Here is a 13718-nt window from a genome sequence, read left to right as displayed (position 1 = left end):
ATATTTTTTGTTGTATTCACTACTCATGGGGTAAAGTCTTTACTAGCCATTTCCGACAATTTGTTTCTTTTTCTCCTATATGAATGTCATTTGCTATTATCTTCATTTTTAATATTTTAGCATTATATAATGTTATTATTGATGTCATTTTATGTTTTTACCCAGATTATACCTATTTTGATATGATTGTCTTAGTTTTCTATTCTTGCATATTAAAGAATTGATGCTTTTGAACTGTGGTGTTGGAGAAGACTCTTGAGAGTCCTTTGGACGGCAAGGATATTCAACCAGTCCATCCTAAAGGAGATCAGTCCTGGGTGTTCATTGGAAGGACTGATGTTGAAGCTGAAACTCCAATACTTTGGCTACCTAATGCGAAGAGCTGACTCATTTGAAAAGACCCTGATGTGGGAAAGATTGAGGGCAGGAGGAGAAGGGGACGACAGAGGATGAGATGGTTGGATGGGATCATAGACTCGATGGACATGGGTTTGGGTGGACTCCAGGAGTTGGTGATGGACAGGAGGCCTGGCGTGCTGCAGTTCATGGGGTTGCAAAGAGTCAGACACGGCTGAGTGACTCAACTGAACTGAACCCTTTATTTATTATAAGATTCTGTTCAGTGGCAATCTGAGCTAGTCTTAGCTGGGTAGGGGATGTTTTCTGTCTTAGATGGCTTAAATTTGCTTCTAATCCAAGGTACCAGATTGGCTGGAGACTGGCACATGTTGGAGGGCCTCATCTCGTCATCTGGATGTCTGGTGTCTTGTCACTGGTTTCTAGGGTGTCTCACCTTCCAATAGGCCAGGGCAACTTGTTCCCCAAACAGTGAGACTTTTGCAGCTCTGTAGAAAGTGTTCCATAAGTTGAAGCTGGCATTGCATCATTCCTGTGACTTCCTATCGTTTCAAACATGTCTCAAGACCAGTTCAGACACAAGAGGAGGGGAATAAACTCCACTGTTTGATGGGAGTAACTTTAAAGTTATACTGCCAAGGGCATGTCTCTAGGAAGCAGTAAAGAATGTGGCTAAATTTACATGAGAACCTGCTGTGGTCTGTGCATTTATATCAGTGTACTACTCCTAAGCCTATTTTTAAAATTTTCATACTTACTCCCAGTATTTTGTTTTAGATGAATATCTTATATACAGCAGAGACTGGCTTCACTTTGCATTCCAAACTGTCTTTCCCTCTTCTCTCCTTCACTGTTCCCTACATCAGTAGTTGTGAAATTAGTTTATGTTTTCAATAATATTTTATTTCTACTTTTCAATTTGTCTTAGTTTATTCTTTTTACTATTAACATTTTCATAAAATATTGTCTCTTTTGCTAGCTTTAAACTATATTTTTACTGTAAATTCTTAGAGATAATAATGAATCTATTTTTACTACTATCTTACCCTTCTCTTAAATTTTATTAGTTGTTTCCACATACTACACACACACACACACACACACACACACACACAGGACATATGACATTTATATTCTCTATTGACCATCCTAAATTCCATGCTTGATATAAGCTTCTTTTAGAGTTAAGTATATTTAATTTCATTACCCTTTTTGAGTAACTGTCCTCATTTTCTTGTATTGAGTAAAACCCCTATTTTGTAATTTACTAGGGAAGGAGTCCAGAGAAGGCAATAACACCTCACTCCAGTACTCTTGCCTGGAAAATCCCATGGAGGGAGGAGCCTGGTAGGGTGCAGTCCATGAGGTCGCTAAGAGTCGGACACGACTGAACGACTTCACTTTCACTTTTCACTTTCATGCATTGGAGAAGGAAATGACAACCTACTCCAGTGTTCTTGCCTGGAGAATCCCAGGGACAGAGGAGCCTGGTAGGAGGCCATCTATGGGGTCGCACAGAGTCAGACACGACTGAAGTGACTTAGCAGCAGCAGCAGCAGCAGCAGCAGCAGCAGCAGGAAAGGAGTCAAAAGAAAAATATTTTCTTAAATGTGTGCATATTTTAGTGTTGGTTGCCTTTGTTCTTAGAAGTTAGGCTCGTTTATTTCTCTAAGGGCTTTACAAGTGTCCTTTGCCTATGTTGTAGTGTTAGATGGAGAAACCTGCGACCAGTATGATTTTTCTCTCTATAATTTGATTTGTTGTCTTTGTTAAATGTTCAAGAACTGTTACTTAATATTTGAAGAATAATACCTTTGATAGGTATCCTTGTGTTAACTATTATACCTCAGTGTTCCACACTGTATGGTATTCTCTTTCAATATGTAGAACTGAATTATCTTTTATTTTAGGTAAATGTTTTCAATTCTAGCTTACTTTTTTTTCCACTGGAGACTCTAATATGTCATATGTTGGTGTTTCTTACTGTATTTTTTATGTCTATTTAGCCTCTAACACTTCTAGCTCCTTTTAAACATTTTCTTTTTCTTTTCTATCATCGTTCTTTCTCTTCCCTCTCCTTTCCCCCTTTGTCTGTATTTCTCTTCCTCTGTCTTTCTTCCTCCCTCCTCCTCTCCCTCCATCCATTCTGTATGACTCTCTATCTGTCCATTTATCTATCCATCCATCAGTTCTCTATTACCTATCTGTCCACCTCATGTAAACTAAACTAATCTCTCTGGCGTTGCCTACGATCTTCACCCCTGCTCTCTGTCTCGCTCTTTCTGTCTCCTCCATCCCTTCTCTCTCTCTGTCTACCTATTCCGTATTATCTATCATCTTCCCCTCAGCTTCCTCCCTCCCTCCTTCCCACTCTGCCTTCCATCCTTTTCTTTCCTTCCTCTTCCGTTTGCTGTCTCTTGCTGTGACTTAACAGTGATAATTATTCTTCTCTATCCTTTCAATTTCCTATTTCTGTGACTACTTTTTTCTGTATTTCATACATTAGTTCTCTCATCTCATATGTTATCTGCTTCTGTTTTTCCTTTTTACCCATTTCTTCCCTGAGGTCTTCTCATACTACCTTGTGATTTTTATAGAGAAAATTAATTTGTAGATCATATTTAAGTTTATTATAAATTTTTAATGAACCGCAATCATTTTCTTTTTGGCAGTGTTCTTTTGGCAAGTGTTCAAAAAGTAATGTTTAATTTTCTGATCTGTCTTCATTTTTCTTCTCCTCCTGAGCGTGCTGCATCATTGCATATTTATCCCTCATATTTGACTGTATGTTTTCCTGAATCAACAATCACTGGCCAAGCTTCTTCTAGACAGAAAATGTTTCCAGGCTGTCTGGCATTTGCAACCCAGAAGGACTCTTCTTGTCTGATGCATCAAATGGAGATTATGTCATTAAAATTGTCCTGTCCTATTTGCTTTTGCTGTAGATTAATTCCCCCCAGCTCCTCACTAATTCTTAAACTACTAATTCCAGTGTCTATGTATTTGATTGCAAATAAGAAGTAAATAATTTGCACATCAGGGCTTCTCCTATTAAGTGTGTTTTGTTTTGTGTTTTTTGTTTGTTTGTTTGTTTTTCTAGCGTTTTCTGATATCCTGTTATCTGACCCTCTTTCTTTACCTGTTTCTTTTCTTTACATTCTTTCAAATGGATTCTACCATCTCTTCTAGCTGTGACACAGGTTAAAACTGCAGCTTTAACTGTTACCTACTCCTACCAAAAATAGGTATATCTTTTTAAATTTCTTATCTTTATTATATTTAAATGCATTATATAAAGACTGAAGGAATTAAAAATTTAAATCCATTTCTCTGTTCACAACAATGTATTATTAGTCATATTTATTTCACAAGTGTGGAAATTAGAGCACACAGATGTTAAGGTATACGCACTAAATTAGGTAGCCAGTTAGGAAGAGAGATAGGACTCTACTCAGGGAATCTGGGTCCAGAAGCTACACTCAGACACAGATAATATTCCTGAGAATTCAGATATGAATCTAGTTCTAGGTTATAAATAATTTCCCAATTAGAGCAAAATATTTCCTTCAAATAAAACTACTTGTTATTAAAGATATATTTCCAAAACAATGCTTTATTTCATGAATTCTTATCTGCAAATTGTAGTAACTAGTGCTTAGTCGTTGCCTATTACACCAACTTGACAAATATATTTATATTTATAAAAATGTATGCATATTCTCTTATGTAAGTTTATATACATAACTGTTTTTTAGATTTAAATTGGTTTAAATCAATTTTGTTTTATAGTCTTTTAAATTGAAACAGTTGTGCTTATCTTTGTATGAATTTTGTTTAACTGTTGTTTCGAAAAGAGTACATTTTGTTTATTCTCATCTCACCTCACCTTCATAGCTGTACTCATATCCTAGTCCTTGTATTCTGTTTTTTATTTTTCACATGAAAAAATTTTGTCACTGAACATTTTTTGTTTGCTTTTCATGTTCTGTATGTTATATTCTCTTTCTGTTCTATTATTCAGTTTATTTTTCAACTTTTCCTTTTCTCTGTGTTCTAAAAAGCTGAGAGTTCTGTCATAAGTTTATGCTATTATTTAAAAAATTCACTCTTCTGTAAGTGTTGGGAGTTAAGTCCACAAGGAGAATGTCTTCCTGTTTATTGACTTTGATATTTGAGTAAAAATTCTATGTTTATTTCATTTTATTGTTACTTTTTCTTTATATTTAGCGTCGACTTCTGAATGAATGTGTCTTATGTGTTCTATGAGGTGAGTTTATTTCAGTTGATTTCCTGTATCTCACTCACCTATGATAGTTTATTTCCTTATATTTTGCAGTAGAACTCGTACCAATGAAAAACAGAGGAAATAAGTCGTAAACATTCTTTTCTTTTTCTATTTTTGAAAGTAAGTAGTAATTATGTCTTAAGTTTTTAAAGATTCTTACATTTATTATATTTCTTACTTTACTTTCTAGAGTTGAGTATAGTTCAATAACAGAAAACCCAAGAGATTGTTTTAACATAAAGTCTTGTTACTTTCTGTGTTAAGTTAAAAGCTTTCAACAGCTTGACTAAATACTACATTGACTGGTGTTGACTCAATGTACCTGCCAGATTTTCTGGAGACGTTTCTTTGCTGGTTGATAAAGTCATTTTCCCCCCAAATGTAGGACTACTAGCAGTCTTGGTTTATACTTTTTCCTTTTTACTTATAGTATCTCGTATGTACAATGTGGAAAAGTATCATTTTGAAATTTAAAGAAATATACAGTTTATGACAATTTAGACTATGTTGAAAATAATTATTGAAAATGTCACAAATGGCATTGCTAAAACAACTATATTTATTCAATCAGTACAGAAAGCCTTTTGAAAGTTGGGATCTAGGGGAGCTGAAATTTTTGCTAAGATATTAATAGTTTATACATATTTAATGGTAAATGCTTCATTATAAGAAGAACCATTACATTAGAGCTGAGAAAGAGAAAGTGTAGAATCTTCATCAGAAACATACAATGACTCAGGGTAATCATTTGTAAAAAGGAGATTTTGATCTAGACTTATGAAATAAAGAGAATTGTCAAGACGACTTTAATCTGTGATAGGCAATATTGTATTTTCCTCACATGAGAATGAATATATTAAAATAATGCATAAGCCAAATTTTATTTCAGAAATAAATCTTTTGTCAAGATATTAAATATCTAAAATCTAATATAATGCATTATGTAATTAATTCCCAGTCTCTGAAGAGTCTGTTTTCTGTATTGGTGATGATGGTTGAGGCAGTGAAGTTTTGGCTAATGTATTTCTGAAGTCACCTGGCTAGCATGAGGTACAATTCCTGGTTACGTCTGCTAGGCATTGGTACACAATTTTTACGAAATGAAATAAGATGTTCTCAAAGTGAGTATAGTTTTCTTTTGACAGATATTATCAGTTAGTCAGTTCATATAGCTTGTTTCTTATATAATCTTTAAGCATTTTCAAGATAAAAAGGCAAAATAGCAAGTTTTAAGTTTAAGCCTGGAAATAAAAACTTACAGAATATGTAATAATAAGATATATATGTATATAAGTGTGGTTAGTAGTGCTTTAGTTGCTAAGTCATGTCCAACTCTTTTCAACCCTGTGGACTGCTGCCTGCCAGGCTCCTGCGTCCATGGGGTTCTCCAGGCAAGAATACCGGAGTAGGTTGCCATTACCTTCTCCACTATATAAATATAGATATATGTGTATATTACTATAAATGTATATTACTAAAAAATAAAAACCTTTACTGGTAAAGGTTGAATGATTGAATAGATTAAGCACAATGATAACGAATAAGTTGGAAAGCCACATGACTAATTTATTAATATAATAATACAGCACAAAAGTGGATAGATGGAAAATATGGATAAAAAGCTATAGAATTTAGATCATCAGCTGATAAATCTAAGCATCTCTATAATGGAATTTGAGCAGAAGAAATAGAGTGAATGGCTACAAACAATTCTAAGAAATGCTAAAAAGGAAAATTTTAACTAACTGAAGAAAACAGAATATCAAAAATTTAGAGTCTATTGAGTGCCAACCAAACAAACTCCCTGTTGATGGTTTCCTAAAACACCATCTAAGAACTAAAAAAGAGATGTGAGAATAAGAATCATGTCCCTAATTATCAAATTCAGATAATAGAAATCAATAGAATATCTTTGCTGAGGAAAAACAACTCTCAACTATGGTATGTCCACACCATGTAAGACTTAATAGAAATTTGAAGTGAGTTAAAGATATTCTCAGTCATTCTGTGACTCAAATTTCACTACCCATGGAAACTACAAAAATAATTGTTAGCATGTATACTGCAGCAAGAAGAATATAATGAATTCAGGGGAAGATAGTAGGGTAAATAAAGCAATTAAAAATAAATAGAACAACAAAAAAAAAAAAACAAAAAAAAGTAGCAGAAAATTCCAAATTGAATTCATGTTATATGACAATCACTAACTCTATTGCTGGAGTGTTTGTTGATGTTTATTTTTTGTCTTTGGCTGTTCCAAACTGTCATGCAAATAAAATGCTGTTTTAAAACAATGTGTTATTTAAAATAACATATTTATAGTAAATAAAGATGCCAGCTGTACACTTGCCACTCAGGTAGGCCAATGTGTTATTTAGCATCCCACTCCTTGCTATTTTAATTTTCCCATTCTATTTCTTTGTCGTTGGCTCCAGTCTCAGTTATAACCTTCTTTGGATAACCCTAAGATCATCGCTGTGTCTCTTTTCACATACAAAGAGAAAATCATGCTGTTTTTATTAACCACTTTTTGAATTGAAGTATAGTTAGTTAAAACAGTTGCAGGTGCACAGCAAAGTGATTCCAATCCTTTTCCATTATAGGTTGCTATAAGATATTGGCTATGGTCCCATGCTATACAGCATGTCCTCATTGTTTATTTTATATATTTGTTGTTGTTGTTCAGTTGCTAAGTTGTTTCTGACTCTTTGCAACCCAATGCACTGCAGCACATCAGGCTTACCTGACCTTCACTATCTCCCGGAGTTTGTGCAAACTCATGCACATTCAGTCACTGATGCCATCCAACCATCTCATCCTTTGTTGCCCCTTTCTCTTCCTGCCTTCAATCTTTCCCAGCACTAGGGTCTTTTCGAGTGAGTTGGCTCTTCACATCAGGTGGCCTAAGTACTGGAGTTTCAGCTTCATCATCAATCCTTCCAGTGAATGTTTAGGATTGATTTCCTTTAAGATTGACTGGTTTGATCTCCTTGCTGTCCCAAGGACTCTCAAGAGTCTTCTCTAGCACCACAGTTCAAAATTATCAATTCTTCAGCACTCAGCCTTCTTTATGGTCCAACTCTCACATCCAATTTTATATACAGTAGTATGTATATGTTAATAGCTTATCTGTGAAGAATCTACCAGCAGGAGATACAGGAGACGCAGGTTTGACCCCTGGGTTGGGAAGATCCTTGGAGGAGGGAATGGAAATCCACTCCAGTATTCTTGTTGAGAAAATTCCATTGACAGAGGAAACTTGTAGACTACAGTCTATAGGGTCACAGAGTCAGATATGACTGAGCACAACATATGTTAATACCACACCTCTAATTTATCTCTTTCCCTCTACCCTGTTTCCCAACAGTTCCAGAAAAACATCTATTTCTGCTTTGTTGACTATGCCAAAGCCTTTGACTGTGTGGCTCAAAATAAACTGTGGAAAATTCCGAAAGAGATGGGAATACCAGACCACCTGACCTGCCTCTTGAGAAACCTATATTCAGGTCAGGAAGCAACAGTTCGAACTGGACATGGAACAACAGATTGGTTCCAAATAGGAAAAGGAGTATGTCAAGGCTGTATATTATCACCCTGCTTATTTAACTTCTATGCAGAATGCATTATGAGAAATGCTGGGCTGGAAGAAACACAAGCTGGAATCAAGACTGCCAGGAGAAATATCAATAACCTCAGATATGCAGATGACACCACCCTTATGGTAAAAAGTGAAAAGGAACTAAAAAGCCTGTTGATGAAAGAGGAGAGTGAAAAAGTTAGCTTAAAGCTCAACATTCAGAAAACGAAGATCATGGCATCTGGTCCCATCACTTCATGGGAAATAGAAGGGGAAACAGTGTCAGACTTTATTTTGGGGGGCTCAAAATCACTGCAGATGGTGACTGCAGCCATGAAATTAAAAGACGCTTACTCCTTAGAAGGAAAGTTATGACCAACTTAGATAGCATATTGAAAAGCAGAGACATTACTTTGCCGACTAAGGTCTGTCTAGTCAAGGCTATGGTTTTTCCAGTGTTCATGTATGGATGCGAGAGTTGGACTGTGAAGAAAGCTGAGCGCTGAAAAATTGATGCTTTTTTTTTTAATTTTTAGTTTTACTTTATTTTACTTTACAATACTGTATTGGTTTTGCCATACATTGACTTGAATCCACCACGGGTGTACATGCGTTCCCAAACATGAACCCCACTCCCACCTCCCTCCCCATAACATCTCTCTGAGTCATCACTGTGCACCAGCCCCAAGCATGCTGCATCCTGCATTGGACATAGGCTGGCGATTCGATTCTTACATGATAGTATACATGATAGAATGCCATTCTCCCAAATCATCCCACCCTCTCCCTCTCCCTCTGAGTCCAAAAGTCCGTTATACACATCTGTGTCTTTTTTGTTGTCTTGCATACAGGGTCGTCATTGCCATCTTTCTCAATTCCATATATATGTGTTAGTATACTGTATTGGTGTTTTTCTTTCTGGCTTACTTCACTCTGTATAATCGGCTCCAGTTTCATCCATCTCATCAGAACTGATTTAAATGTATTCTTTTTAACGGCTGAGTAATACTCCATTGTGTATATGTACCACAGCTTTCTTATCCATTCATCTGCTGATGGACATCTAGGTTGTTTCCATGTCCTGGCTATTATAAACAGTGCTACGATGAACATTGGGGTACATGTATCTCTTTCAATTCTGGTTTCCACGGTGTGTATGCCCAGCAGTGGGATTGCTGGGTCATAAGGCAGTTCTATTTGCAATTTTTTAAGGAATCTCCACACTGTTCTCCAAAGTGGCTGTACTAGTTTGCATTCCCACCAACAGTGTAGGAGGGTTCCCTTTTCTCCACACCCTCTCCAGCATTTATTGCTTGCAGATTTTTGGATCGCAGCCATTCTGACTGGTGTGAAGTGGTACCTCATTGTGGTTTTTATTTGCATTTCTCTAATAATGAGTGATGTTGAGCATCTTTTCATGTGTTTGTTAGCCATCTGTATGGCTTCTTTGGAGAAATGTCTATTTAGTTCTTTGGCCCATTTTTTGATTGGGTCGTTTATTTTTCTGGAATTGAGCTGCATACATTGCTTGTATATTTTTGAGATTAGTTGTTTGTCAGTTGCTTCATTTGCTATTATTTTCTCCCATTCAGAAGGCTGTCTTTTCACCTTGCTTATAGTTTCCTTTGTTGTGCAGAAGCTTTTAATTTTAATTAGATCCCATTTGTTTATTTTTGCTTTTATTTCCAGAATTCTGGGAGGTGGATCATAGAGGATCCTGCTGTGATTTATGTTGGAGAGTGTTTTGCCTATGTTCTCCTCTAGGAGTTTTGTAGTTTCTGGTCTTACATTTAGATCTTTAATCCATTTTGAGTTTATTTTTTGTGTGTGGTGTTAGAAAGTGATCTAGTTTCATTCTTTTACAAGTGGTTGACCAGTTTTCCCAGCACCACTTGTTAAAGAGATTGTCTTTACTCCATTGTATATTCTTGCCTCCTTTGTCAAAGATAAGGTGTCCATATGTGTGTGGATTTATCTCTGGACTTTCTATTTTGTTCCATTGATCTATATGTCTGTCTTTGTGCCAGTACCATACTGTTTTGATGACTGTGGCTTTGTAGTAGAGCCTGAAGTCAGGCAAGTTGATTCCTCCAGTTCCATTCTTCTTTCTCAAGATTGTGTTGGCTATTCGAGGTTTTTTTGTATTTCCATACAAATCTTGAAATTATTTGTTCTAGTTCTGTGAAAAATATGGCTGGTAGCTTGATAGGGATTGCATTGAATTTGTAAATTGCTTTGGGTAGTGTACTCATTTTCACTATATTGATTCTTCCGATCCATGAACATAGTATATTTCTCCATCTATTAGTGTCCTCTTTGATTTCTTTCATCAGTGTTTTATAGTTTTCTATATATAGGTCTTTAGTTTCTTTGGGTAGATATATTCCTAAGTATTTTATTCTTATCGTTGCCATGGTGAATGGAATTGTTTACTTAATTTCTTTTTCTACTTTCTCATTATTAGTGTATAGGAATGCAAGGGATTTCTGTGTGTTGATTTTATATCCTGCAACTTTACTATATTCATTGATGAGCTCTAGTAATTTTCTGGTGGAGTCTTTAGGGTTTTCTATGTAGAGGATCATGTCATCTGCAAACAGTGAAAGTTTTACTTCTTCTTTTCCAATTTGGATTCCTTTTATTTCTGTTTCTGCTATGATTGCTGTGGCCAAAACTATGTTGAAGAGTAGCGGTGAAAGTCGGCACCTTTGTCTTGTTCCTGACTTTAGGGGAAATGCTTTCAATTTTTCACCATTGAGGATAATGTTTGCTGTGGGTTTGTCATATATAGCTTTTATTATGTTGAGGTATGTTCCTTCTATTCTTGCTTTCTGGAGAGTTTTTTTTTATCATAAATGGATGTTGAATTTTGTCAAAGGCCTTCTCTGCATCTATTGAGATATGGTTTTTATTTTTCAATTTGTTAATGTGGTGAATTACATTGATTGATTTGTGGATATTGAAGAATCCTTGCATCCCTGGGATAAAGCCCACTTGGTCATGGTGTATGATCTTTTTAATGTGTTGTTGGATTCTGATTGCTAGAATTTTATTGAGGATTTTTGCATCTATGTTCATCAGTGATATTGGCCTATAGTTTTCTTTTTTTGTGGCATCTTTGTCAGGTTTTGGTATTAGGGTGATGGTGGCCTCATAGAATGAGTTTGGAAGTTTACCTTCCTCTGCAATTTTCTGGAAGAGTTTGAGTAGGATAGGTGTTAGCGCTTCTCGAAATTTTTGGTAGAATTCAGCTGTGAAGCCATCTGGACCTGGGCTTTTGTTTGCTGGAAGATTTCTGATTACAGTTTCAATTTCCGTGGTTGTGATGGGTCTGTTAAGATTTTCTATTTCTTCCTGGTTCAGTTTTGGAAAATTGTACTTTCCTAAGAATTTGTCCCTTTCTTCCACGTTGTCCATTTTATTGGCATACAACTGCTGATAGTAGTCTCTTATGATCCTTTGTATTTCTGTGTTGTCTATTGTGATCTCTCCATTTTCATTTCTAATTTTATTGATTTGATTTTTCTCTCTTTGCTTCTTGATGAGTCTGGCTAATGGTTTGTCAATTTTATTTATCCTTTCAAAGGACCAGCTTTTGGCTTTATTGATTTTTGCTATGGTCTCTTTTGTTTCTTTTGCATTTATTTCTGCCCTAATTTTTAAGATTTCTTTCCTTCTACTAACTCTGGGGTTCTCCATTTCTTCCTTTTCTAGTTGCTTTAGGTGTAGAGTTAGGGTATTTATTTGACTTTTTTCTTGTTTCTTGAGGTATGCCTGTATTGCTATGAACTTTCCTCTTAGCACTGCTTTTATAGTGTCCCACAGGTTTTGGGTTGTTGTGTTTTCATTTTCAGTAGTTTCTATGCATATTTTGGTTTCTTTTTTGATTTCTTCTGTGATGTGTTGGTTATTCAGAAGTGTGTTGTTCCACCTCCATATGTTGGAATTTTTAATAGGTTTGCTCCTGTAATTGAGATCTAATCTTAATGCATTATGGTCAGAAAAGATGCTTGGAATGATTTCGATTTTTTTGAATTTATCAAGTTTAGATTTATGGCCCAGGATGTGATCTATCCTGGAGAAGGTTCCATGAGCATTTGAGAAAAAGGTGAAATTCATTGTTTTGGGGTGAAATGTCCTATAGATATCAATTAGGTCTAACTGGTCTAATGTATCATTTAAAGTTTGCGCTTCTTTGTTAATTTTCTGTTTAGTTGATGTGTCCACAGGTGTGAGTGGGGTATTAAAGTCTCCCACTATTATTGTGTTGTTGTTAATTTCCCCTTTCATACTTGTTAGCATTTGTCTTACATATTGTGGTGCTCCTATATTGGGTGCATATATATTTATAATTGTTATATCTTCTTCTTGGATTGATCCTTTGATCATTATGTAGTGGCCTTCTTTGTCTCTTTTCACAGCCTTTGTTTTAAAGTCTATTTTATCGGATATGAGTATTGCCACTCCTGCTTTCTTTTGGTCTCTATTTGCATGGTATATCTTTTTCCAGCCCTTCACTTTCAGTCTGTATGCGTCCCTTGTTTTGAGGTTGGTCTCTTGTAAGCAGCATATAGAGGGGTCTTGTTTTTGTATCTATTTGGCCAGTCTTTGCCTTTTGGTTGGGGCATTCAACCCATTTACGTTTAAGGTAATTATTGATAAGTATGGTCCCGTTACCATTTGCTTTATTGTTTTGGGTTTGGGTTTATACACCCTTTTTGTGTTTCCTGTCTAGAGAATATCCTTTAGCATTTGTTGGAGAGCTGGTTTGGTGGTGCTGAATTCTCTCAGCTTTTGCTTGTCTGTAAAGCTTTTGATTTCTCCTTCGTATTTGAATGAGATCCTTGCTGGGTACAGTAATCTGGGCTGTAGGTTATTTTCTTTCATCACTTTAAATATGTCTTGCCATTCCCTCCTGGCCTGAAGAGTTTCTTTTGAAAGATCTGCAGTTATCCTTATGGGAATCCCCTTGTGTGTTATTTGTTGTTTTTCCCTTGCTGCTTTTAATATTTGTTCTTTGTGTTTGATCTTTGTTAATTTGATTAATAAGTGTCTTGGGGTGTTTTGCCTTGGGTTTATCCTATTTGGAACTCTCTGTATTTCTTGGACTTGGGTGATTATTTCCTTCCCCATTTTAGGGAAGTTTTCAACTATTATCTCCTCAAGGATTTTCTCATGGTCTTTCTTTTTGTCTTCTTCTGGGACTCCTATAATTCGAATGTTGGAGAGTTTCATATTGTCCTGGAGGTCTCTGAGATTGTCCTCATTTCTTTTAATTCGTTTTTCTTTTTTCTTCTCTGATTCATTTATGTCTACCATTCTATCTTCTATTTCACTAATCCTATCTTCTGCCTCCGTTATTCTGCTATTTGTTGCCTCCAGAATGTTTCTGATCTCATTTATTGCGTTATTCATTATATTTTGACTCTTTTTTATTTCTTCTAGGTCCTTGTTAAACCTTTCTTGCATCTTCTCAATCCTTGTCTCCAAGCTATTTAT

Source organism: Capricornis sumatraensis, chromosome 14 (genome assembly GCF_032405125.1).
Source record: "Capricornis sumatraensis isolate serow.1 chromosome 14, serow.2, whole genome shotgun sequence".
In the NCBI taxonomy this organism is placed as follows: Eukaryota; Metazoa; Chordata; class Mammalia; order Artiodactyla; family Bovidae; genus Capricornis; species Capricornis sumatraensis.
The sequence above is the reverse complement of the archived record's forward strand: the minus strand, read 5'-3'. Positions refer to the sequence as shown.